This window comes from Musca domestica, unplaced genomic scaffold (genome assembly GCF_030504385.1).
Source record: "Musca domestica strain aabys unplaced genomic scaffold, Musca_domestica.polishedcontigs.V.1.1 1, whole genome shotgun sequence".
In the NCBI taxonomy this organism is placed as follows: domain Eukaryota; kingdom Metazoa; phylum Arthropoda; class Insecta; order Diptera; family Muscidae; genus Musca; species Musca domestica.
Window position 1 is genome coordinate 33816117 of NW_026712114.1, and position 27910 is coordinate 33844026.

A 27910-nucleotide genomic window follows, 5' to 3' on the forward strand; every position below is an offset into this window, starting at 1 on the left:
TTTTAAGCGTTCATCTCCGAAAACAATAGGCTTCTATCCTGACCCTAACCTTAACCATTCACAATTTCGTGAGGGTTGGGCCTTAAATACGATCTACGTAGGAAGTCAATATCTTAAACTTTGCGGTGCATTGAAGAGTTTTTACCAACTCATTTCACTGCCAAAACTGGAAGTCCCTATAATTTAATTTTAAAATTTGTATTTATCTCATGGTGCTGAGGTTCCAAAGTATTGGGCGAATATGGCGTATGTTTTAGCTAAGTATTGGGCGAATATGGCGTATGTTTTAGCTAACCTAAGACTGATATAAATACTAGAACGTGTCAATTTTATGCTATATCGTTCCTATATCCTTCATCGTATCGTATGAGATATGAGGTAATTTTTCGTAAATGTTGAAATATGCGCAAGGTGTGTATATAGTGGACCAAAGGATTGTGCAACATATAAAAAAACCCAACACTTATTTTTATGGTATGAGAAGAGCCGATAAATTCCATACTCACATAAGATCTCCGGTTGAGAAGAATATTTAGATATGCCAAGTTTGAAAAGAATCGTCTACAAGTTAGAAGAGATATTCAAATATTCAAAATTGTGGTGTCCCTTTGCGGGTGATGAAGCCAGAAGGGGCACAAGTTCTTGTGTTAATAAACATATATGACACGTGTAAAGCTTGAAGAGAATCGGGTGTTTATTTTGCATATTATGAGAGTTATACATTTCCAAAATTTCAACCTGTTAAGGGAGGAGTGATCCGACATATCCCATTTTCATACCTGATCTTGTGTTGATAGAAATATTGGGATATGTCGAGCTCGAAAGTAATCGGATGGTTTTTCGCATTGTATGAGCGTTCAAAATGTTGACCACTCTGTGGGGGAGGTGTCAGAATGCACGGGCCGATATACAGGGTGAGATAAAAATCTGCAACAAAGTCAAACGCCATAATTTTTACTTTTTTTTTAATTTTTAATTTATATTTTCATACAAAAGCAAAAAATGTCGGAAATATCATCAAATTTTAGAATAAGTTTAGATTTGTTTGAATTGGTCACCTTTGGCACGAAGTATGGCCTTCAAACGGCCAATGAAACTGTCGCAAGCTGCCCGAATGTTGCTCTGCGGTATTTTGGCCCATTCTCGGTGAAGCGCTTGCCTTAGGTGATTTTAAGTGCCAACCTTGCTTTTCAAAATACTCCAGACACAATAGTCCCACGAATTGGTATCCGGAAATTTTGATGGCCATTGTGTGCTGTAAATGAAGCGAGGAACCTCATTTTGTAACCATACTTGTGTGGCGCGTGCTGAGTACGATTGTGCTGAGTCCTGTTGGAATGTCCAAGGTCTGCGGCCAAAATGTTTGCGTGCCCAAGGTTTTAATACACCCACCAGAATATTTTCGCGATAATATTCGGCATTTATTCTGAATTTTGACGGCCGATAAATACGAGTGAAGAGCGACCATCGGCTGTTATGGCGGTCCATACCGTCGCCATGGCCGGCGCTTGAGTTCTGGTTGCCAACCGAAGGTGCACATTTTCAGCTGACCTCTTTGGCAAGTAAACACGATCATTTTATTTTTTTACAAACTGCTGAACAACGAATGTTTCCCCATCGGATAAAACCAAATTCGGCAGTTCACCACTTTCGGCCAAGCGAAGCAACTCGTTAGCTCTTTTGGGTCTATTTTCTTTTTGTTGCGGTGTAAGTTCTTGCACTTTTTGGAATGTCAATGGCTTCACCCCGAGCTAGTTTTTCAATATTTGCCGAATGGAATATTCCGATATGTTCAGCTCACGAGCCATTTTTCGGCCGCTGCAACGCGGGTTTCGATTAAGTCGCTTCTTTACTTTTCGAAACATTTCTGCTGATACTCCTGTTTTCTTCCGTCCACTTCCTTGGCGTCGTAGCCACCAGTATCACGGTAACGAGCAATGGTACGAGACACAAAAGATTTATTCACATCTAAATACTGAAGTGCTCTAACGATAGCCACTTGAAGTTTCCCGGCCAAATATAAAGAAATCACACTATCACACTTGAATTCCATCATGAATATTTTTTTCTCTGGAAAATTCTCACCGAAATGCTTTTGTACGCTTGTAAACAATATAATGAACTGTCACTGGAATAATTTTAACAGCTGTCGAACGACTGGCTTAGAAATGACAGCAGTCTGAAGTTGGTTGCAGTGTTTTTATACCCTCCACCATACTATGGAGGGTGTATTAACTTTGTCATTCCGTTTGTAACTCCTCGAAATACTCATATCAGATCCAACAAAGTATATATATTCTTGATCAGCGTAAATATCTAAATCGATTTAGCGATGTCCGTCTGTCTGTCTGTCTGTCTGTTGTAATCACGCTATCTTTCGAATGAATTGAGATAGATGGCTAAAATTTTGCACACATGTTGATTTTTCCAGTAGGCAGGTTAAGTTCGTAAATGGGCCATGTAGGTCCACGTTTTCATATAGCCCCCATATAACGGTACCTCCATATATTCGGTATTTTGATGATTTTAGCGACATTATTCACCGGAATTGTTTCAAAATTGGTATTTGTAGTTCGTTATGGGAACTACAGTCTGTTACAGAAAATTGTCTGTGCGGGTCCAGGTCTTCGTATAGGTCCCATATATCAGTACCTCCCTATATTCGTTATTTTGACGATTTTAGGTACAATACCCACCGCTGGTCCAGGTCTTCGCACAGCTCCAATTTAACGGCACCTCCTTATATGCGATATTTTGACGATTTTAGCTACATTATTCACCGTTTATTTCAAGTTTCGAATTTGAATACGGTAATGGCTTATGACAAACAATGCCTATGTATGTCCACGTCGTATAGACCGCAATATAACGGCTATATTCGGTATTTTTAAAATTTTAACAGAATTTTTTAAGGATTTTATTTTTTAAAAATTTCCAAGTTCGTTGCAAATGGTGGAGGGTATTAAAAGTTCGGCCCGGCCGAACTTACTGCTTTTTAACTTGTTTTTGATCTCACCCTGTATATACCAGAGCACAGATGTGTAAATGTTCACTCGGGAAGGAAACATGATCGAAAGCAGGATTGTTCGAAGGGTGAGACGTTTTACGAAATCTACTCTTCACTCATTTCTTGTTGTGGGTGTACATAGAACAAATATTTAAATATGTAAATGAGTGGAAACAAAAACTGAAAGAACACTCGGCAAGAGTAGAATCTGCTCGATTTTGAAGGAATTTTGATTCCACTCAGATACGAGGATAATATGCTCACTCCTATTCGAGCGACATCGAAAAATTTGGTTTTCACTCTTTAAACAAATCCGAGCGACTTTCGGGAGATCTGATATACAACCTCTGATAAAAAATTTTATACTTTAAAAGTAACACTACAGAATATTTCATATCTGAAATATATTTTTTAATTTTTTTCAAACAAATGATTTAAATCTTATTTTATAAAATTTAGTTTTGAAGTAGATTTTTCAATAATCACACTCGTAGTTGTTTGTCATTGGATTTATGGTTGGTTTCGTGTTTGTTCATTATGATGAAGACATTCATCAAAAAGTTGGAGAACTTTTAGTGCTGTGGTGGTCATATTGTCGAAACCAAGAGCGGTAAATACCAAATATAATAACGACAACAACTTCGTTTGATGATATCGTAAAATTTACGATACCCAAACACACAATTTGTTTTTGCTGTGTACTTTCAGTGATGGAAATGAAGAAGATATATGGGTAGAAAGTTTTTCAACAAAGGAGAAAAAAAATTAAACTGATTGGACTTGGTTGTTGGGCAACTTGATGGACAAATAATAACAAGGGTGTTGGTGAGAGGGAGGGAGTCGGGGAGCACACCAGTGGTAAAGTGCAGTAAAAGCTAAATTATCATTATGTACGCAGAAACGGTTGTAAATGGATACACCATCATCATCATCATCAGCGTCCTCATTATCGTCATGTGTTGTGCAGCCATAAAAGGCAGCTATAAATGCTAAAACAAAGAAGACAGAGACCACTCCCTGAGTCAGACACCACATGAACTATGTGGCCGTCATCATCATCATCATCATGAAGCAACATACGACGACGCTATGAAATCATCCATTTTAGCTAAGGAAGCCACTATCAAAAAAAAAAGTAATACTCCAACACACCGTCGGTCGGCGTCGTCGCCATCGTTCCACACACTAAAAGAAGTTCCATTAATCAATTTTGCAAAAGACATAAGCAGCAACTGTAGTGTGGAGTAAGGGCGGAGGGGGGGGACATAAACAAAGGAGGGCCTGGTGTGTTGGTAAAGTGGAACGGAACTAAAATTAAATGTTAAGAAAATACATATGTGTGTGTGTGTGTGTGTTTGTAGAAGGAAATAGGAAATGACAAAGAAATACTGCTACTCCATGTGAGAAAAGAAAATACCTCAGTTTTTTTTTCCAAAAATGATGATTGGGGGTTGTGGGGAACGTTTGTTTTAAGTGAAAATTAAGACAACGCCTTAGGGCGGAAGGTTTTGCTGTAGATGACTTCATCATCACCTGGGGTTTTTCCTTTGATTTTCCTTGGATATTTATTTTCACATTTTCTTTATACATTTCTTTTTTAGAATATATATCTAGATTTTTTTTTATGGTTATAAATCTTGAAACAATTTTTTTCGGCACAATTAAATGGAAATAATAAATTATTTCAACAGAAAAACGTCCAAAAAAATGCTTAAATAAGTGGTTGGTTATATATTGCGAAAAGAAATATGTACGCTAAAATTATATGAAATTAAACATCATAAATCATGTTGGTATTTAAAGACAGCAACAACGGTCAAAACAGCAGAAATATTAAAGGAATTTCATTTCAACGAACATAAGCCGCCGCGACACAGTGGAAGACTTTTCGCAAAATCCATCAGAAATGATGTGCTGGGGATTTGAATTAATCTTGGCTATATATATAAAAGAGTAGTGATATAACTGACTGACTAACTGAGAAACAACGCCCACACGAAACGGTTGAAAGAGGATCCTGCAATTTTGCACGTCTTGGTGGATAAGCGTGTTAAAAAGCTTGGCATTTGGACAGGGTACGAAAAGTGCTAACATGTGCTAACCATTGAATACTTTGAATTGAAGGAATAAGCTAGAATTATGATATTTGAAATGAGACTCCCAGATGGGCTGCAGAATAGATGTAGCAAATGGTTTTTTATACCCTCCACCATACTATGGAGGGTATATTAATTTTGTCATTCCGTTTGTAACTCCTCGAAATACTCATGTCAGACCCAACAAAGTATATATATTCTTGATCAGCGTAAAATTCTAAGACGATTTAGCCATGTCCGTCTGTCTGTCTGTGTGATTGTCTGTCTGTCTGTCTGCCCTCTGTCTGTATGTTGTAATCACGCTATCTTTCGAACAAATTGATATAGAAGGCTAAAATTTTGCACACATGTATATTTTGCCAGTAGGCAGGTTAAGTTCGTAAATGGGCCATGTAGGTCCAAGGTATCATATAGCCCCCATATAACGGTACCTCCCGATATTCGGTATTTTGATGATTTTAGCGACATTATTTAGCGGAATCGTTCCAAATTTGGTATTTGAAGTTCGTAATGGATACTACAGCCTAAGACAGAAAATTATCTGTGCAGGTCCACGTCTTCGTGTAGCCCCCATATAACGGTACCCCCCGATATTCGGTATTTTGATGATTTTAGCGACATTATTTAGCAGAATCGTTCCAAATTTGGTATTTGAAGTTCGTAATAGATACTGCAGCATAAAACAGAAAATGGGCTATATAGGTCCACATCTTCATATAGCCCCCATACACCGTACCCCCCGATATTCGGTATTTTGATGATTTTAGCGACATTATTTACCGGGATTGTTTCAAATTTCGCATGTGAAGTTCGTAATGGATACTTCAGTCCATGCCAGAAAATTGTCTGTTCAGGTCCACGTCTTCGTATAGCCTCCATATAACGGTACCCCCCATATTCGGTATTTTGATGATTTGAGCTACATTATAAACGGATTTTTCTTCAAGTTTCGCATTTAAATATTGTAATAACTTATGACAAATTTGCCTATACAGGTCCAAGTCGTCGTATAAGCATTCGGTATTTTTAAGATTTTAACAGAATTTTTAACGGATTTTATTTTTTGGAAATTGCCAAATTTGTACCAAATGGTGGAGGGTATTAAAAGTTCGGCCCGGCCGAACTTGATTCAAAATTTAAGGTTACGAAAAGTCCTAAAATAAATTGTACTAGACTTCTGAAATGGGGTGCCATTTGGTATTATGTAAAGGGATAGAACTAAAAACTTGGTATGAAAATCAAGGTTGGAAAGTAAGTTTGATATATGAAGGTTGGTTTTGAAACTGTGTACTAAGTGTGAGAACTGTTGTACTATATGATACTAAATTAGGGTGAACGGATGAAGCTGGAATTCTAAAATTCTAAATTGGGGGTCTCTTTTGGTGGAAGGTTCGTGATAAAAATGTGGTTTGAGACATATGTACTGCAAGTGCACGAAAATTACCAAACAGTACTATATTTGGTACAATTTGGTTAGGGGTGAAAGTATAGTGCTTGAATTCTGAAATTTGATATTAGGGTCGCTGTGTTCATGTGTAGCCTGGACATATGGAGATGGTCTCGGAAATAATAATTGTAGGAAAAGTGGAAAAAGGTACTAAATTTGGTTTGAGATAAAAAACTGCAACAAATTCAAACGCCATAATTTTTACATTTTTTTTTTTAATTTTATTGAATGAAAGCCAAAAATTTTGAAAATAGCATCAAATTTTAGAATAAGTTTCGATTTGTTCGAAATGGACACCTTTGACACAAATTATGGCCTTCAAAATCTGCGGTATTTTGGTCCATTCCCGGCGAAGCGCTTAGATGATCGACACGTTGGTATTTTTTAGAGTCAATCTTGCTTTCCAAAATACTCCAGACACAATAGTCCAACGGATTGGTATCCGGAGATTTTGGTGGCCATTGTGCGCTGGAAATGAAGCGAGGAACCTCATTTTGTAACCATTCTTGGGTGGCGCGTGCTGAGTGCGATGTTGTTGAGGCTAAAAAGTTTGCGTGCCGAAGGCTTTAATACACCCTCCAGAATAGTTTCGCGATAATATTCGGCATTTATTTTGATGCCACGGTCGATTAATACGAGCGGAGAGCGACCATCGGCTGCTATGGCTGCCCACGCCATCACCATGGCCGGCGATTGAGTTCTGGTGGCCAACCGAAGATGCACATTTTGTTTGTTTACAAACTGCTGGACAACGAATGTTTTCTCATGTGAGAAAACCAAATTCGGCAGTTCACCACTTTCGGCCAAGCGAAGCAACTCTTTAGCTCTTTTGAGTCAATTTTCTTTCTATTGCGGTGTAAGTTCTTGAACGTTTTGGAATTTTGGTGTCTTTACCCCGAGCTCATTTTTCAATTTTTGCCGAATGGAATATTGTGATATGTTCAGCTCACTAGCCATTTTTCGGCCACTGCGACGCGGGTTTCGATCACTTTACTTGTCGAACCATTTCTGCTGATGTTGCTGTTTTCTTCCGTCCACTTCCTTGACGTCGGGCTACGCTACCAGTACGAGACACAAAAGATTTATTCACATTTAAATGCTGGAGTGGAACTGGATGATTCGAATAAGGAAAACCTTGAAAGTCTGAGAATGTAGTACGATGTATGAAGTTTTGATTCAAAAATTTGTCATTTTTTTTTTGTCAAACTGAACAAATTGTGCATTTTGAGTACTTTAAATGACTGAAACAAATGTTGGAATAAATCTAAAATTTTAATTTGAACTTTTCATTGACGAAGTAGATGAGCACTTTCTAGAATTCAACATACTGGTGGTGTTTTAAAATAAATCAACCCATCTCTAACCTTTATTGTTTTTATTATCCATGTAGAATTCGCTTCAGGACGTCATCTCAGTTCTGAACCTAAGGATCAACGTAAAACCAAAAACATATAAGAAATTTTCTTAGGACTTGGTGCTTTCTCTTTCGTATTCACTTTCGAATCATCACTAAAAACAGGCTCTAAAAGTTTGTGAAAAACTCCACCAATAATTTCAAAAAAAAAAAAAAAAAAAAAACTCATATTTTGGAGATTTCAACTGGATCCCAATGTATTTTTTTTGCAATTTTTATTTTTTTCAAAGAGAATACATTAAAAAGAAACATGAAATATTCAAGTAATTGGTTTCTGCAAATCGCCGTTGATGACTAAATGACGATGATAATGATGAGTAGTAAAGCCAAAATACCCAAAATTACTCTGTAACTGCTGCTGGCTAGCTGGCTGCGGTATAACACATCAGAGTCAGTAAGAAAAAAAATCATGCCATCCAACATATAGAGAGGAGGAAACGTTCAACACCTGGCTTATATAAACGGAACATAATGAACTCTGCACCAAAAAACAAAGAAGAAAACATAAATGAAGAGTTTCTGTTCGTTTGTTTGATTGTCGAGGAAACACAAACAAAGAAAACGTCTTCCAAGAAAACAATTACCTTTCCATACAAAGTTAATCCATGGGTTTACACAAAACGAAGTTCGAAAAAATGAACGGAGAAGAATATGAAACTTTATACTCGGTAGAATTTTAACACTTTGTGTGCTGTTTTGAGGTATTTGGCCCACGAAGGTCGTTCAAAGACCTTTAGCAATTTTTTGTAGTCATACTTATTTCTCCACCAATTTTCAAGGTATACAAAATCGAATTCATTGTTCTCGTTCTCGCTCTCTCCCTCTGTGTTGTATATTCAATATGAAGTCATAAAGAATGGAAGATTTCTTAAAAGACTTGTTCAAACAAACATTAACATTATCTGGCTGCCTAGCTTGCTGTGGTTGGGCAAGCCATTAGCAGTACGTCAAGACAGAAACAGAATGAAAAGGTTATTGGCTCCTCCTGTCGTTGTTGTTGTTTTTTTTTTTTCTTCTAGAAGAAAAAAATTAATTTCGTTTACCTCTCCACCCCTGCACCTCACCTTCCTATTTTCCCGCTTTATGCGTTTCTCCTTGGGAAAATGGACAATGTACTCTCTAATTGCTTCGTCCAATTTTACATAAATTTGTTATTCACATTTACGGTTGAATATTAAATGAAAATTGATTTTTTGGTAACTTTTTCCATTGAAAGCTGTTTGGAATTTTTTCAAGCATGGAATATTGGATAAATTAAGTTTAAATAATAAAACACAGTTTTATTAAGGAAAAAACTTAATTTATTAGGGATACAACTTGATTTTTCTTTAGGAAAGTGTAAGGTTTTTTAAAGAAAAAAAAAAAATAGCTTAACTGAGTTAAGTTTATTTAAGTTAATTATAAAACTGAAAAATTTGTTCATAAATAAATAATAATAATAAGTAGCTAACTTATTTCCATGCTCTGGTCAAGAGAATAATGTTTTAAATGAACGGTTTTTGTTTGTTATTAGTCGCATGTATATATTATAATATATTTTTTTGATTATTCTAAATTTTACTAATTATTTTTTTCTTTTCTTTATAGGTAAGTTTACAAAAAACACATACATGCGATTTACATGGACGCATGGTAAGTTCCTTTCTGTATTTCACATATTTGGAGGTTTTGCTTTATCAGTGATTTAATAAATAATGAGGCTATGCTAGCAGTCTTCTGCGACATATGACAGAACACACTACACACTCTATATACCGCATTTTAAACGATTACCCCAAAAATCATCAGGCAGGAAAATGCTAACCTATATAGACAACTAGCAAGTATCGCTACTACTTCGTCTGCGAAAAGTCCATCTTAAAAATTTAGATTTGTTCCAACAGTTTGTGTTAGGCCTTTTTGGCATTCAAAATGCATAATTTATTCAGGTTGACAACATTTTTCAATCACAACTTCATACATAGTACTAAATTTTCGGACTTTCGCCTTTTACACCAAAAAAGTCTTCAAAATCTTTCATTTTTATGTTAGTAAAACCATTCCCACAATTTCTGTAAAAAAAATTTTAACGTCTCCATATGTAAACCCTAGAAACCAACAGTGACATCAATAAAAAAATGTAAGATCTATTCCTTCACCAAATACCAAAGGTAGCACCATATATTATTTTTCGTACAAATACAGAATTACGTACAAATAATTGAATTGAATTTAGAATTAGTTTAGATTTATTCGAATTGGTCACCTTTACACCTTTGCCCCATTCCTGGCGGGGCGCTTGCTTGAGATGATCGATACTTTGGTATTTTTTTAGTGCCAACCTTACTTACCAAAATACTCCAGACACAATAGTCCAACGGATTGGTATCCGGAGATATTGGTGGCCATTGTACGCTGGAAATAAAGCGAGTTACCTCATTTTGTAACCATTCTTGGGTGGCGCTCACTGAGTGCGATGGTGCAGAGTCCTGTTGGAATGTCCAAAGTATGCGGCCAAAATGATTGCGTGCCCAAGGCTTTATTGCACCCTCCAGAATATTTTCGCAACAATATTCGGCATTTATTCTGATGCCACGGTCGATAAATACGAGCGGAGAGCGACCTGTTATGGCGGCCTACACCATCACCATGCCCGACGCTTGAGTTCTGGTGGCCAACCGAAGCTGCACTTTTTCAGCTGACCTCGGCCAAGCCAAGCAACTCTTTAGCTCTTTTGAGTCTATTTTCTTTCTGTTGCGGCCATTGAATATCAATGGCTTTGCCCTGAAATTAATTTTCAATATTTGCCGAATGGAATGTTACGATATGTTTAGCTCACGAGCCATTTTTCGACTACTGCGACGTGGGTTTCGATCAAGTCGCTTCTTTTACTTTTCGAACCATTTCTGCTGATGTTGGCCAATTCCTTGACGTCGGGCTACGCTACCAGCATCACGGTAACGAGCGATTGTATGAGACACAAAAGATTTTTTCACATTTAAATGCTGGAGTGCTCTAACGATAGCCACTTGTGGTTTTCCATTATATTTTCACTAAATACCAAATTGTACCAAATATAGTACCATTTAGTACTTTCTGTGCACTTATGCTCAACATTTCCAGAACCACCTCACTTTTAACAACCTACCATCAAAAGGAACGTCAATATAAAAGTTCCAAATACCAGCTTCAACCATTAACCCTAAATCCAACTATTCCAAATTTAGTAAAATTTAGTCCAGTTCACACAGATCGCACACTTAGTAATCATTTTCTATAACTCCTTCATATATATCAAAATTACTTTCCACTCCTTTGATTTTCATACCAAATTTCAATTTTTAGAAGTTTAATACCGCTTTGGGACTTTTCGTAACCTTAGTTTCCAAAAACCCTGTTGATATACACTGGTGGCCAAAACTAAAGCAACTTAAATCGCAAAGACAATAAATGTCCTTTAACTTTTACAAAAATAAACAAATCGTAATTGTTTTTCCAGTTTTAAATGAGGGGTTTAATTCACTTTTAAGAAACTAAAAATAAAAATACAAAAATAATTTTGAACGAAAAATAATATGTGGAAAACTAGAATGACCTAATTTTTGCTTGGTCAAAACTAAAGCAACTTTTGATTTTTTATTTTAAAATAATTAAATTTTGGCTAGTAGTCGATAGCATAACCATTATTTTTGATAGCAGCTGCACACCTACGGGGCATTGAATCTATAACAAGCTCAATTTGATCCTTGGGTGTGCTTTCCCAGGCACCCTGAATTCTTTAGAAAATGTTGTGCTTATTTATTTCCGAATCTCGCTTGATCTTCCTATCTACGATACTCCAAAGGTTTTCTATGGAGTTTAGGTCAGGTGATTGTGCCGGCAATAACAAAACATCAATTTTTGACTCCCGCAACCAATATTTGACAAGTTTTGATACAAGTTTGGCATCATTGTCATGCTGAAACACCCAAATCAGCCGAATATTTTACTCAGCGTAAGGGAACAACGTGATGTCCAACACATCTTTGTAAACAAACCGATCCACAACTTCCTTTATTTTATGGATAGGCCCAAGTCCATAGAAAGAAAAACAGCGCCACGCCATTTTTGACCCTCCCTCATGCTTCACTGTACCTTTGCAACACTGCGGCTTGAGTCCTTCATTTTTTGGTCTTCTCACGGTAAAATTTTTCACGTCTGAGCCTTTAATATTAAACGTAGACTCATCATAGAAATAATATTTTTTCCATTGAGCTTGATTCCACTTAATATTATCGTTTCCGAAAGCCTTTTTAATTTTTTTCAGATATAAATGGTTTTTTGATGTCTTACGGGCAGGCAGACCAGCTGCCACTACTCGTCTACGCACTGATCTCGAGCTTATATCAAATGATTGCTCTCTCACCAATCCAGTTGAACTCTTAAATAGTTGTTTTTTATTTCTCACACAATTTGTGGATCAGTACGGGCTGAAGTTTTTCACGGCCTTCATCCGTTATAGACTGTTACTACTGATCCAGTTTCAAAAATCCGCCTTAGTATACAGAAATAATTATGAAATCACATACATATTTATGAAATATTTCTCGGAAATCATTTTCTGTGATATGTTGTTTTGATAGTCACTGATAATTTGCTGTTTTATTCAGGTACAGTATTTGCTTCTAGCCATTTTTAAATTTTTTTTTGAGCAGTACTTAAAAAACGAAAAGAAAAACACATACTGTTGTAAAAAACTTCTCAAAAAGGATTTATGACAAGCGAAATTATCGAAGGAATCAAAAAGCGATAAATATCACAGTAAAAACAACTGAAATTGCAGCGGTTATATGAATGTACAACAGAGTTGCTTTTGTTTTGTCCAAGCCAAAATCGGGTTAATTGACTTTACCAAACATTATTTTTTATATAAAAATTAATTTTGGTTTTATGTTTTAGGTTTTTAAAAAGTGAATAAAGTACCTAATTTAAAACTAGAAAAACTTTCTCATTTTTTTAATTTTTGAAAAAGTTACAGGGCATTCATTCTCCTTATAATTTCAGTTGCTTTAGTTTTGGCCACCAGTGTATATATCCTTCACGCCATCAGGGTCTCTCATTCAAATTTCAGAATTCCAGCTCATTTCGTATTGAATTTTTAGTACTTTTCGTAACCTTTTTGTAGAAATTTCCAAAAACCCAGCGTCATCTTTGTGCAAAATTTCAAGATACCAGCTTCAGCCGCTTCGTCTAGGCGTTGATTCTCAGTCAGTTATTTCACTAATCTTTTATGTATAGAAGATAAGCTGATACAAGACATATAAACTCTAAGTAATCGTCCAAATTTTATCCTATGAATTTTTTGCAACAACCCTCATATGACCTGCCTTTTTATTGAACTTCGAAATAGTTTTTTCCTCGTTCTCGACGACCTAGAAATTTACGATGATCAAGGATATATATTCTTTTGTAGTAGGGTCTATATGTTATCCTATGAACTTGTTGCAACAACCCTCACATGTCCTGCCTTTGTATTGAACTTTGAAATAGTTTTTTCCTTGTCCTTGTATACCGCACCTCGTCTTTGCCTCTGTAATACTAAATTACAAGGAATTACTAACAATCCTCAATATGGCATGGCCTATGAATATTCTGTTGTTGCCCCAACTAAAAATTTGTAATCAAAATGATTTCTTGGTAGTCATCGTAGTTGATGTTGCAGTAGTTGCTATTCGATATTGACGTAAAATATCCACGTTAAATACGCCCAAACAACAAAAAATTGGTTGGTTGTAACGTAACGCTTGTGTGTCTATGTGTGTGCGTGTGTGTCTGTGTGTGAGTGTAAAGGTCGCGTCATGGCTGTTTTATTAGTAAAATACTCGTGTTGTCCTCGAACTTTTTCCTCCACCCTGAAAAAAAAAACACACAAAATACTTAACTAGCAAAGCAACTAGCTAGCTGTGGCTGTCAGTGTCATTTTACGCCCAACAGATAGACATGAGTTCTTTCCTTTCCTTTCCTTTTTTTTGGTTTATTTATAAAAAAAGAATATTTGGCATTACAACCTTGACATAGACCGCCGACGACCATAGGATACAGCACAGATCTAACATGGGTTGCTCCTTCATCGATTATGGCATTGATACTTGGAAATATGTCCTTTTCGAAGGAAGGTGGCTGCTGGCTGCTGTACACATTTATTGCATCTTTTATCTTAACCCGACTATTCTCCGTTTATGATTTTAATCTTTTGACATTTGTTTCTTTTTGTGTTATATGACATTTAATTGTTGTTTTTTATACCCTCAGCCATATGGCTACAGAGGGTGTATATCATTTGATACGGTCAAAACGTGCCTAGTCGAAATAACGGTTTTAGACCCTAGGTCTCTTTGGACCAAATCCGTTTCAGGATATTTGGAGTCGATCTAACGATGTCCGTCCGCCCGTCTGTCTGTCTGGCTGGTTCGGAGATGGGCTATATCGGTCCACTACCAACCTCCCCCATAAAAGGTCGAAATTTTCAAAAAATATATTTGATCTAAATATAAAATATATTATATGATCCGATTTTGCTCCAACCTTGCAAATCCTAATATTTTTGTCGGTGCTAGGTCAAGTGCGAAAATGGACAATATTGGTCCACTCTATCAAGTAACTCCCCCACAAAGGGTTAACATTTTGAATAATAAATAAATGTGAAATAAGAGTCCGATTGTCTTCAAATTTCACACATCCCAATAATTTTATTAGCGTAATATCTGGTGTGAAGATGGAATACATCGCTTCACTCCTTCTGGTACCTCCCCCACAAAAGGTCGTTTTTTTTTTTCAAAAAAAAAAAAAAATATATATATATATTTTCTTCACAGAAAGAGAAAGGATGATCCGATTTGCCCCATCTTTGTAAATCCTAATATTTGTAACAGCGCAAGGCCAGGTGCAAAAATTGACAATATCGGATCACTCCATCAAGTACCAAAGGTCGAAATTTGCAAAAAATATATTTTCTGCACAGAAAGAGAAAGGATGATCCAATTTTGCTCGAACTTTGCGAATCCTAATATTTGCGTAAGTGCTAGGTCAGGTGCGAAAATGGACTATATCGGTCCACTCCATCAATTACCTCCACCACAAAGGGTCAAAATATTGAATAATTATAACTCTTATAAAATGTGATGTAAGGAACCAAACGTCTTAAAATTTCACACACCCCAATATTTCTATAAACCTAAGATCTGATGTTAAAATGGAATATATCGGTCCACTCCTTCTGGTACCTCCCCCACAAAATGTCGACCCATGTGGCTCATAAAACGCCAAATTAACATCCGATCCCATTTAGACTTGGCACAACTGAATATTTCTATCAACACAAGATCTGTTATAAAGATTGTATAGATCGAACCATTTCTTCTGGTACCTCCCATAGGGTTCAAGATTTTGAAAAAAAAAAAAACGCTCAAATAAAGCGAAATAAGCATCCAACTCTCTGCAAATTTCAAACATACAAAAATTTTGCTAACACAAGATTTGCATATATCTTCGAACCCCTTCTGGCACCTCACCCACATAGTGTCACAATTTTCAATAATTTTATCTGTTTTTATGATTTGGCATAAAATACGAAATGGACAATATTGACCCATTTCTTCGGTACCTGCTGCATAGAGGGCCAAACGTTTGAATAATCGTAATACTAGCCAAAATATATTTAAATAATCTAACGTAAGCTGAGGGTATATATCTGTCGGCAATACCGACTGATACTTTTTAACTTGTTTTTTGTTCCAAGAGAGATCATTTTAATTGGTTGTTTTCCCTTTTGAGGATTGATTTGGAAAAAAGGAATATGAAAGAGTTCTTGAGTTATGCTTCTCTTCGATGTAATGCAAACGGGATGATAAATTTAATATCCCCCATCTTGTAATAGAGGGTATAAAAATGTGGCGGTGGTGGAGGCATTCTCCACTCTTTTGATTTATTTCGATGTTTGTTAAGCAATGCGAGTAATTTTTTATACTTTTTTTTTTTTGTTTTTTCCTTTGCTTCCTTTACTTTTGTTTTCATACCGTAGTTGATGTTGTTGTTCTACTGCGACATTTGTATGCGTTTCTTTTATTTTTGTTCATCGGACATACTGCTGATGTCCTCAGATGAAAGAGTTCAAGGAGACTCATAAAAGCAGCAACAGCAGAGATGCGAAAACAAAACAAAAAATTAAGGAAAAAAAAAAAACAACCTTAACTCCTTTATGCCCCCTTTGCCTAAGCACAGTTCTCCAGGGTGTACTTTGTCTTGGCAGATTTTTTCCATGCGTTTTTTTTTTAAACATTCTCCTTGGCCATCACCACATTTTTGTTTTAATGGTCTTTGTTCTTTTGGTTCTCCTTCTCTTTTTTTTGACGTATTTTTTAATGCCACCAATATTTTGCCGTCTCTGAATCATGATCCTTTGCTATGGGTTTACTTGTATGTTTTGTTTTCATTTTGATTATTTGCGGTATTTATGTTGTCTCCAGTTCCTGCTGTCATCCAAATGTTTACAATGTCCAATGATGCCTTTGGCCTTTGGTATCAGACTCTTCTTTTTTCCGAACAGTGCAAATATCTTTTTATTTTTGTTTTCTTTTTTTTTGTGGATCCATGTTCTTCTTTTTGCTCTCAGGTGTTCAATGGCAGCTGTATAAATCAGATATTTTTTAGGAGAACTTTAATTCGTTTTTTTTTTTGAGGTTAAAAATAACCTAATACACCTGAGGTAAAAAAAAAGAAGTAAAGAGCGAAAATTCCTCAGATGGTGAGAAGTTTCCTTTAAAGGTCAGGATCTAAATAGATGAGCTGGAGGTTGAAGTCCGATGAGTTTTTACAGATGAAAGTTGACTTTATATGCGTCGTAAGAGTCAAGAAGTCTGCACAGATGATCTGGAGGCCAGATAGTCAATGACCACGAGTAGGAAGGCAGGAATTCTATGTATACGAGCTGGAGACCAGCGAGTCTATATAGAGATGAGCTGGAGCAAATAAAGATTAAATATTCTAGCTAAATACAGGGTGTCTATATAGCTAATGGCGAGTTGTGCCAGATGGTGCACATAGACGAGTTGGAGGTTATATGATTTATATATATTGATATATAAGCGAAATAGACGCAAAAGAGTCTGTATAGGAGAGCTGGAGTCCAGGTGGTGTATATGGACGAGCTGGAGGACCTGGAGTCTAGATAGCTAGAGGTTTAAAGAGGAAAAATAGCATACTTTAAAATGACCATAACTCTTTAAATATTGACATTTCGGGGTTTTTACCTATTATTTGTGATCACTTTTTGAAAGAGGAAAAATAGCATACTTTAAAATGGCCATAACTCCTTAAATATTGACATTTCGGGGTTTTTAGCTATTATTTGTGATCACAAGTTTGAAAGAGGAAAAATAGCATACTTTAAAATGGCCATAACTCCTTAAATATTGACATTTCGGGGTTTTTAGCTATTATTTGTGATCACAAGTTTGAGACTAGATGATCTAGTCTTTAGACAAGTTTGGATGCCAGATGATATATATAGAAGAGTTCGATATCAGAGATTTTATATAGGGGCTAGGCCAGAGAGTCTGTATAGGCGAGCTGGAGGCCAGAGAGTCTATATAGGCGAGCTGGAGGCCAGAGAGTTTATATAGGCGAGCTAGAGGCCATAGAGTCAATATAGGCGAGTTGTTTAGACAGGGAGTCTATAAAGACATCCATCAAAGTTGTGAATCTCAGTGGTTGGGCAGGGAGTCTATATAGGCGATATGGAGGCCAAATAGTCTATAAAGGCACCCATCAAATTTGTGAATCTAATCAACATCCCGAAAAAATTGCGGAAATTATTAGCTAAAGATTTCCAACAAATCATTTATTTCAACATTTCAAAACAATTTTTTTTGGCTTATTTACATTTCATTTCAAAGGTTATTTTAAACATTTTGCGTAAAAATAAAACGCAAAAAACTCACAAAAATTGTTCATATTCACAAAGTGGACTTCCTGCTCTCTTTCATTGAAATAAATCAACTATTGCAAAATTTGTTTGAATGAAATTTCAAATTATTTGATGTGAGCGTGTGTGTATGAGCTATGTTTGGGTGATGATGAAAAAAAACGCTTTGTACAAATGCTTATTTTATAGCTCAAGGTGATGACCTTCAATTGTTTTCAAAGCACCAAAAAAATCTGGGTAATACATCTGTATGTGTGTAATGAGTTTTTTTGTTGGTAGTTTGTGTTTTTCTGTAATGAGGCATTTGTGTGTGTGTGTTTTTTTTTTTTTTTGAAATACCTATTTTTATCAAAATTTACGTAAATAATATTTTTCATGAAAACGGAAATGTAAATATTTTTATCTCACTAATTTTCTAATAAATGTAAATAAATCTACAGTCTGTCATGAAACGTTTTTCACAAGGTCGTTTGTTTTCATATTTGAGGGGATATTCGTGAGGCAGGTTGATTTTTTACAAAATAAAATGAAAAATTTACGGAAAAAATATGTGTAACGGATATATTCTCCAAAAATTGGACTAGGAAAGCCCATATAATGTAATTACAATAATAAATAAAAATATATTTTTTGCACAATATATTTTTATTTATTATTGTAATTACATTATATAAATATATGGCTTTCCTAGTCCAATTTTATTTTTAATTTAAAGATGAACAATTTTAAAATTTTTAAGTGAGTTTTACTTTCCAAATTCAATTAAAATTAAAAATTGTGGTGAGTTTAATCTATAATATCGAATAAGATTAATTCGTAATTGTTTGCTTTATTCCAACGAACCTGACGATAGACGAGTTGGACGGTCAATGATTCTTCTTAGATAAGTTGGAGCGCCATTAAGTCTTTATATAAGAGTTGTGCCAACGAGTCTTAATAAATGAGTTGGAGATTCAACGCGTTTTTATAGACGAGTAGGAGGCACAACGACTATGTATAGGCGAGTTGCAGAGCCAACGAATCTAAAAAAAACGGGATAAAATACTTCAACAATGTCAAACGCCATAGTTTTTACATTTTTTTTTAATTTTATTGAATGAAAACTAAAAATGTCGGAAACAGCATCAAATTTTAGAATAAGTTAAGATTTGTTCGAATTGGTCACCTTTGGCACTCATTATGGCTCTGTGGTATTTTGGACCATTCCCGGCGACGCGCTTGCTTGAGGTGATCGACACTTTGGTATTTTTTTAGTGCCAACCTTGCTTTCCAAAATACTCCAGACACAATAGTTCAACGGATTGGAAATGAAGCGATGAACATCATTTTGTAACTATTCTTGGGTGGCGCGTGCTGAGTCCTGTTGGAGTGTCCAAGGTCTGCGTCCAAAATGTTTGCATGCCCAAGGCTTTAATACATCCTTCAGAATATTTTCGCGATAATATTCGGCATTTATTCTGATGCCACGGTCGATTAATACGAGCGGAGAGCGACCATCGGCTGTTATGGCGGCCCACACCATCACCATGGCCGGCGCTTGAGTTCTGGTGGCCAACCTGACCTCTCTGGCAAGCAAACACGATCATTTTGTTTGTTTACAAACTGCTGGACAACGAATGTTTTCTCATCGGAGAAACCCAAATTCGGCAGTTCACCACCACTCTTTTGAGTCTATTTTCTTTCTGTTCAGGTAAAAGTTCTTGCACTTTTTTGAATTTCAATGGCTTTACCCCGAGCTTATTTTTCAATATTTACCGAGAGGAATATTGCGATATGTTCAGCTAACAAGTCATTTTTCGGCCACTGTGACGCGAGTTGCGATCAAGACGCTTCTTTACTTTTCGAACCATTCTGCTGATGTTGTTTGTTTTCTTCCGTCTACTTCCTTCACGTCGGGCTACGCTACCAGTATCACGGTAATGAGCGATGGTACGAGACACAAAAGATTTATTCACATTTAAATGCTGGAATGCTCTAACGATAGCTACTTGTGGTTTTCCAGCTAAAGGTAAAGAAATCGCACTATCACGCTTGAATTCCATCACGAATAACTTTTTTTCTGGAAAATTCTCACCAAAATGTTTTTGTACACTTGTAAACAATATAATGAGCTGTCACTGGAATAATTTTGATAGCTGTCGGACGAGTGGCTTAGAAATGACAGCAGTCTGAAGTTGGTTGCAGTTTTTTCATCTCACTCTGTAGTCTTTAATCTTTTATCCACAAAAGACCTGTAGACTGTCCTTTGATTAATGGTAGACCAGTGAAAGATCTTCTAGCCATAGAAGACCTGTAGCATGCTTTCGATCCGTAGGCAATTTGTAGAAATTCTGTCAAAGGTCTTCTTGCCATAGAAGGCCTGCAGACCTTTGTAAAATTAGCTGTGTCATATCCAATGAATTACAGTTTTTTGTATCGAAAATTTACTACACCTAGTCTGATAAGGAACAAGACAACGAAAAAGGAAATGTGGATATTTGTTTTGTAATTAAATTCATTTTTCAATATGCGCTGTGTTTGTTAGCCGATTCAGACTGCATTTAACCGCAAATGACTAGCGTCATAAAATAATACCTCACGCCAGCACCCTATGCTCCTCCCGCTTGTCTGACCATATTGTGTTGTAGCCACATTTGAAACCGAGAATGATGATGACCATGTGTCTGACGGCCTGTCCTGACTAGTCATCAGAAAATAAACGGTGGCTGCTGTTACCGTGTGTAATGGTGAAACCCAGATGACGTCATTATTTTCAATTATATTTCAGTTGTTTTTGGTTTTTATTGTATTTCTATTTTTTTTGTTTGCAATGATAACAAAAGCAACAGACACTTTTACAAAAATAACAACAACAACAACAGACAAAAATAAAAGTTCCTCTGTAGTCATGTGTTACGTGTTCTCCTATACTATGTAATGTGTATATATGTATGTACTATGTACGTACTATACATGCATATGTACCACCTATATACTCTGGTTGTTGTAGTTATCTTTCGTCATGAACATTTATTTTTGTTATTACATTGTGAAACACATTCCGAATTATGCCAACCCTAGCCCACCACTACCCTCTCTTTTTTGTATTGGCAATGAAAAATCATATTTTTCGAGTTTACAAAGCAAAATGTGTTTCTTATGTTTTTATTTTTCCCTTTTTTCAATTTTCTTTTGGAACTTAAATATTTATCTTTACCATGCCATTATCTGCAGAATCTGAAGATCATTGCATAGGGAGTAATATATGGCATAATATTTGGTATAGACAAGTTGCGAAGGCCAACGTGTCTGGAGAGCGAGTTAGAGAGCGAACAAGACGAGTTGGGGGGCCAACGAGTCTCCATAGACGAGTTGGAGGGCCAAGAAGTCTCCATAGATGAGTTGGAGGGCCAACAAGTCTCCACAGACGAGTTGGAGGGCCAAAAAGTCTCCACAGACGAGTTGGAGGGCCAAACAGTCTCCATAGACGAGTTGGAGGGCCAAAAAGTCTCCATAGACGAGTTGGAGGGCCAAAAAGTCTCCATAGACGAGTTGGAGGGCCAACAAGTCTCCACAGACGAGTTGGAGAGCCAAAAAGTCTCCACAGACGAGTTGGAGGGCCAAAAAGTCTCCATAGACGAGTTGGAGGGCCAACAAGTCTCCACAGACGAGTTGGAGAGCCAACGAGTCTCCATAGACGAGTTGGAGGGCCACAAATTCTCCATAGACGAGTTGGAGGGCCAAAAAGTCTCCATAGACGAGTTGGTGGACCAAAAAATTTTTATAGACGAGTTGGAAGGCCAACAAGTCTCCATAAAATATTATTTTTATACAAATAAAAATCCAGCGAATTTTTCGTAGTACCGCAAACGAAGAGACAAATCTTATGGTAAAGAGTAAAAAAGCACCATATGAAGGGTATATTTACTTTATCATTCCGTTTCTAACTCCTCGAAATACTCATGTCATACCCAAAAAGGATATATTCTTCATCAGCGTAAAAGTCAAAGTCAAATTAGCGGTATCCGTCTGTCTGTATGTCTGTTGTAATCACGCTGTCTGTCTGTTGTAATCACTAGAAGGCCAAAATTTTGCACACATGTTTATTTTTCCAGTAGGCTGGTTAATCTCGTAGGTCCACGTTTTCATATAACCCCCATATAACAGTACCACCCCCTATTCGGTATTTTGATGATTTCAGCGACACTATTCTCCGGCATTGTTTCAAAATTGAAGTTATTTGAAGTTCGAAATGGATACTACAGCCTAAGACAGAAAATTGTCTGTGCAGGTCCACGCCTTCGTATAGCCCCCATAAAACGGTACCTCCCTATATTCGGTATTTTGATAATTTCAAATTTGGTATTTGAAGTTCGTAATAGATTCTACAGCCTAAGATATAAAATTGTCTGTGCCGGTCCACGTCTTCGTAGAGCCCAATATTCGGCCATTATTCACCGGAATAGTTTCAAATTACGTATTTAGAGTTCGTGATGGAAACTACAGTCTGTGACAGAAATTTGTTTATGAAGGTCCAGGTCTTCGTATAGGCCCCATATATCAGTACCTCCCTATATTCGGTATTTACACCATTTTAAGTCAATACTCATCGAAATTGTTTGAGATGTCATATTTGAAGTTCGTAATGGACGATACAGTCTGTGATAGAAAATTTTCTATACGGGCCATTATTCGCCGTTTATTTCAAGGTTCGAATCTGAATATGGAATTTGAATATGGGCTTATGACAAACAATGCCTATGTAGGTCCACGTCGTACAGACCCCAATATAACGGCTATATGCGGTATTTTTAAGATTTTAACAGAATTTTTAAACGGATTTTATTTTTTGAAATTCAAAGTTCGAACCGGCCGAACTTTACTGCTTTTTAACTTGTTCTAATGTGTTTCGATCGTTGCAGACAATAAATTCTGCCGGATTTTCAGTATTACCAAATTCAATATTTATCTATTTAAGACTCTTCGTATAGCTAAATATTAGAATTCGTTTAGAAATGTCGGATGAATGTTGACAGTGTTCTGCTTTTCTCTTGAATTTCGTACTGATGCGTTTCCTATAAAATATTCTGCGTGAAAAGTTTGCATCTACATGAACATGTAATGAGAAATTGCCTAGAATTTAATGGGAAAGGTTGTATAGTAATTTTCATTCTCCTTCTGGCCAATCCTTCTTTGATAATTACACCATTTTGACTCATACTACAAACATTTGTAAGATTTTTAGGTGTTTTATAAGAGTATAAACTGACTAGCGTTTTTTTTTTTTTTTTTCGATTTTTTCTGTCAACACAATTTCCTTGTTACCTCAATCCGACACATGGCTTCTAAATTGTATTCATCTTTATTAGTAAGCGAAAACAAATTGATTCAACTCCCTTCTCTCCCCATCATCATTATTTTGTATTCATTCTCGCCCAATGTCAACATTTATTTTTCAAAATTGTTGTGTGGCCATAAGTGGAAAGTTTTCATTTCTGTTACTCGTAGCTTCGTCGTCGTGATCATTTAGCACAATTACAGTATTGTCTAATGAAACCTCGATTATTCTCAACGATGAGATGATGTTGGGTATTAGTCAGAAAAAATAAATATTTTCAAGCTTATATGAATTTGCAAGGTTGTGGCGGTTTTGAGAGATCATTTTTGAAAAAAAAAAAAAAAAACGCAATTAGTAACTATTATTCACTAAGAAATTATTTTAATTGTGTATGACGTTGAATTACGGTTTCCCTTGCTTTGAAAAGAAAAAAATTAAGAATGGAGCTTACAAAAAAATTATGAAACCGGGAAATAATTGACCTGATAACTGCTCGATGTCAAAAATAATTTTCTGAAAATAGTGAACAAATTTTCCGACTTGGATTAAGATCAGAATTCCTTCAGAGCGATTAGTAAAATTATGGAGTGGAATTTGGAATATTTTTTTTTAGAGATTTTACAGAGCAGATTATGTCTTAAAAAATTTCCCCAAAAGAGCATTAAATTTCATAAAAAAATTGAACAAAATCTTGATGGTCTGTCGAAAGAAAATTGTGCTAATTCCTGTCAGTTTGTCTCTGAGAAATTTCTCATTGCAGCCAGAAGTAGTTTTAAAATTGAAATTTTGTGCAAAAACACACAAATTATTTTTAAAATTTGAAAATAAATTTTCACATTTATGTTCGTTCCAAAGTAGTTTATTCCATTAGCTTCTCCTTTCCATTTCGGTGGGGAGTTGTTGTAGTTAGCATTATTTCTTTGTTTGGAATGCTGGCCCAGTTTTTCTTCATGTTAATTGTTTATGCATATTAACACCATAAAAAATTGTGTTAATATCCTTATGTACGTACGTACGGCAACTTGTTAATTTGCACATGTATTTTTTTTGTTATTTTTATTGGCTGATGAAATTCGTATTGCAAACAACATCAGTTTTTATTCTCTCGTTTCTAGAGATAACGCCACGCATAACACACGCCTTATATTTCTTGACACGAATAAATGGAATGGAAATATAAATAAATACACAAGTCAGTAAGAAAGGCAATGAAGAAAGAATTAGTTGGCGTGGCCAAACAGATATATACTTCCAGACTAGATTTTTTTTTTTCAGAAAGGTTTTTTATTTTTAAAAGATACAGGGTGAGATAAAAAAAAATCAACAAAGTCAAACGCCATAATTTTTACATTCTTTTTTTAATTTTATTGAATGAAAGCAAAAGATGTCGGAAATAACATAAATAACATTCTTTCCAAAATACTCCAGACACAATAGTCCAACAGATTGGTATCCGGAGTCCTGTTGGAATGTCCAAGGTTTGTGGCCAAAATGTTTGCCTGCCCAAGGCTTTAATACAACCTTCAGAATATTTTCGCGATAGTATTCGGCATTTATTCTGATGCCGAGGTCGATTAATACGAGCGGAGAGCGATCATCGGCTGTTATGGCGGCTCTCACCATCACCATGGCCGGCGCTTGAGTTCTGGTGGCCAACCGAAAGTGCACATTTTCAGTTAACCTCTTTGGCAAGTAAACACGTCATTTTGTTTGTTTACAAATTGCTGGACAACGAATGTTTTCTCATCGGAGAAAAGCAAATTCGGCAGTTCACCACTTTCGGCCAAGCGAAGCAACTCTTTAGCTCTTTTGAGTCCATTTTATTTCCGTTACGGTGTAAGTTCTTGCACTTTTTGGAATTTCAATGGCTTTAACCGCACTAGCCATTTTTCGGCCACTGCGACGCGGGTTTCGATCAAGTCGCTTCTTTACTTTTCGAACCATTTCTGCTGATGTTGCTGTATTCGGGCCACTTCCTTGACGTGGGGCTACGCCACCAGTATCACGGTAACGAGCGATGGTACGAGATACAAAAGATTTATTCACATTTAAATACAGGAGTGCTCTAACGATAGTCACTTGTGATTTTCCAGCCAAATATAAAGCTTTGGTACGATTGTAAACAATGTCATGAGCTGCCATTGAAACAATTTTAACAACTGTCGGAGGAGTGGCTTAGAAATGGCAGCAGTGAGTGGTGAGCAATAACAGAAAATCGCTAGCTAGGATGAAATCAGTTGGTTGTGCCAAAATTGAGGTCAGATTTTGATACAAAATTAACCAGAAATAGGAGCCACCAAAATCTCCGGATACCAATCCGTTGGACTCTTGTGTCTGGAGTATTTTGGAAAGCAAGGTTGGCACTAAAAAATACCCAAATGTCGATCACCTCAAGCAAGCGCTTCGCCGGGAATGGGCCAAAATACCGCAGAGTAACATTCGGGCAGCGTGTCACGGTTTCGTTGGCCGTTTGAAGGCCATAATTCGTGCCAAAGGTGACCAATTCAAATACATCTAAACTTACTCTAAAATTTGAAGCTATATCCGACATTTTTTGAGTCTAAAAAAAAAAATTAAAAATCTTAAAAATTAAATTTAAAAGAATTTAAAAATTATGGCGTTTGACTTTGTTGCAGTTTTTTTTTTATCTCACTCTGTATCTTTCAAAAATAAAAAACCTTTCTTAAAAAAATTCTAGTCTGAAAGTATTATTGAAACAGCCCCAAATCTAAAAATTCCACTACATCAGATGACTTCTAAAAAAAATAACAATAGATATGCCTTTCAAAAAATTCTTTTGAGGTATCTTATATGATTAATGGAAAAATTCTCCAAACAATAATCAATTCAATTATCACTTGTGCCTCTACGCCTGAAGTCAAAGATAATCACCTCTATATCTCTTTTCTCCCATATATCTCCTTTTATAGCTCCATTACTGTAATCGATTAGTTGTTATGTGAAAAAAAAAACAAGGCAGATCATCATTATTATTGTCATGATCCCCCGCCCCTCTGGTTTTCCAAACAACACACATTTTGCATTGTTATCGGAGATTGTGCAACAAAGTGTTGGCTGTGGCCCCTTAACCTCAACTTTGTTTTTGCTACAACAGTGAGCAAAAAAAAAAAAAAAAAACAAAAACACCAAGCGCATTATTGTTTATTACTTAGTTATTGTTATTATATGGGGTATTGTGTGTACCTTAATTTAATACACTGTCAAAACACTATTGGCTAGAGGAATAGAGAGAGAGAGAAAGGGGCATTATTTTGAGTGAGGTACTCAAACTAGTTTAACAACTCTAACTGAATATTTTAGTTGTCGTAAAACAACACAACATCCAGTCACTGCTTCGGTCTACAACATGTTGGAGTTTGGTGTCCCCCCAAACTTCCTTCTTCTCTCCCCTTTTGAACATATTTGATTCGTAACTCAGATAATCGCTGAAGGCAATCTCGTCTCAAGGCACCCAACAGCCAGAAGAGCGACGGCTACAGAGTCCAGAGTTGTGCGCCGTCGCGCAGCACTAATCGACCTCAATGAGAATATCGTAATGAGGCAAGAGATAAGCAACAATAACAACAACAACCAATATATTTTTCATTGATTTTATTGTTGTTGTTTTACTCATTTTAAATAAATGAAACTACGAGAGAGGTGATAGTAGCATAAGAACTTGAATCAAATCTTGTCCAACAACATATGTTGTTGTGGTGTATGGGGAGGGAGGTATATTTTACCAACGCTTGTAAATTATGCTTCTTAAGCTGATTTATTACCAAACTCCAGCGTAGGGAGTTGTGAGAGAGAGTGTGTGTGTGTGTGTTTTATACCGCAACACGAATCCAATAAAAATACTTGAATAAAAACTTGATCTGCCTTGGCCAGAATTTTGTCCCTCCATCGTCTCTCGTTTTTCTTCTCTTGTGTGTGGGGACCAATGCATTTGCCTCGCCGTTTTGACCATGTTATTATAAAAGGCTTTATTTATAATCGTATATAAATCTTCTCTCCTTCATAAATACCAAAACCACTCCACCTCACCTTATGGTGGTATCTCAATGCCGCTGGTGATGATGACGGCGACGACCATACATTTGCCACACAGTTTTAGCCGTGAGTGTTGGGAATTTTGGTTTTCGGTTTAACCCAAATGGCGTGTGGAGTTGGGTTTACTAAGATTTAGCTCACCCTGAGGTAGTTTGTAAATGTTGGGAAATTTTGAATAAACTTTGAGCCTTCAAAAATTGTATGAAATATATTCTTGAAAAGTGCATTAAAAATATTTTCAATAACAATTTGAGAAATCATTCGAATATTTGTTTTCAAATCTACAATTTTTTTATTAACCTATAAACTACAAAAAAAGATATAAAAATTTAAATTAATTATAAAGAATTAATTCTTAAGCATATGGTGGATGCCTCAATGCAATGTCAGATCGGTCTTAAATTACATTCTTGAACAATTAACGGCGCTAATTAATTTTAAAAAATATTTTGAATAATATTCTTTAATTCAAATATTCTTCTACTGGTTAATTATCAACTAATAATGTATTTCTAATTCAGATACACAGGTATTTTTTTTTTTTAATAAAAATATTTGAAGGCATGTTTTAGAAAACATTTAAAAAATAAATAATGATAGAAAATATTCTTTAAAATCTTGGTAGGAACTTAAATT

The 27910-nt window shown here is 36.0% G+C and overlaps 1 long non-coding RNA gene across 1 annotated transcript in view; it reads left to right on the forward strand.

Moving 5' to 3' along the window:
* LOC131802221 (uncharacterized) overlaps positions 1-9967 on the forward strand; it is a 35808-nt gene extending 25841 nt beyond the window's left edge. Inside the window, exon 3 of the long non-coding RNA XR_009342084.1 lies at positions 9552-9967. This is a non-coding gene — a long non-coding RNA (uncharacterized LOC131802221). The remainder of the gene's footprint in view (positions 1-9551) is intronic.
* Positions 9968-27910: the final 17943 nt, after the last annotated feature.